This window comes from Octopus bimaculoides, chromosome 18, assembly GCF_001194135.2.
Source record: "Octopus bimaculoides isolate UCB-OBI-ISO-001 chromosome 18, ASM119413v2, whole genome shotgun sequence".
NCBI lineage: Eukaryota > Metazoa > Mollusca > Cephalopoda > Octopoda > Octopodidae > Octopus > Octopus bimaculoides.
In genome coordinates, this window is record NC_068998.1 from 3,279,505 (window position 1) to 3,280,742 (window position 1,238).

Genomic DNA, 1,238 nt, shown 5'->3' on the forward strand with positions numbered 1-1,238 from the left:
TGTGTGTGTGTGTGTGTGTGTGTGTGTGTGTGTGTGTGTGTTTGCGTGTGTGTACAAGTATGTGTGTTGGATCTTTACAGTTGCAAAACCACTACAGACCTCCCACGAAGACAGATGAGATGATGAAAGTGGGTGTGTATTTTTTCCTGTGTATGTATGTATGTGTGTGTGTATGCATGTACGTATGTATGTATGTGTGTGTGTATGTATGTACGTATGTGCAGAGTTGTATTCGTTGTTAGACCCATGCACTTTACAACGCCTCCCGGACCGGTGAGTAGCGATGCTGACTCATAACACACACACACACACACACTCACACATACTAGTCTTACGAATATATATATGTGTGTGTGTGTGTATGTATGTATGTATGTATGTATGTATGTATGTATGTATGTGTGTGTGTATGTGTGTATATATACACTAATAGAATCACGTATGCGTGTGTGTGTGTGTGTGTGTGTGTGTGTGTATGTGTGTGTATGTTTTATTATTTAATTGCCGTGAAAAGATTACGTACAAGCGAATATTTTCAGCTCAATCCCTCCATGACCGCATGATGGAGATAACTAGGTCATCAGCATCATCATCAGCATCATCATCGCCATCATCATCATCATCATCATCATCAGCAGCAGCAGCAGCAGCATGCTAGAAATAGCAGTGAAACAACCCTTTAAATTATCTCTATTGTTTTAAAATTTTAAGGGAAAAACACATTCTACGATGTAGTCCTAGGTATATTTCGCCTTAAAGAAATAAACGGAACGGACATGTTGGGGAGATTTAAATTGCTTTTTTTTATCGTGCAACCTATTAGCCTGCCTGATCCAAGCTGACCAGGGGCTAAACGACAACAACAACTACTACTACTACTACTACTACTACTACTACTACTACTACTACTACTACTACTACTACAAACGACAAGTTTTACGTGAAAACGAAGAAAGAAAGAAAAAAGAAAAAGGTTAATGGTTGGCTCGGATCAAAGGTCGTGTGGAGTTTTGGTGATTCATGAACGACGCATCGAAGATATTTCTTACCTTTCTGCTTTTCTCACTCTCTCTTTTTCCTTCTCTGTCTATATACTTACCTAACTAGTCACCTCCCTACACACATACATACACACACGCACAGGTGAAAGTATGACGAGCAGGTGTATTAGTTTCACGCTCAAGAAGAAGGGAAAACGATTTTTTACGTTTCGAGCCTACGCTCTTCAGCAGAAAGAA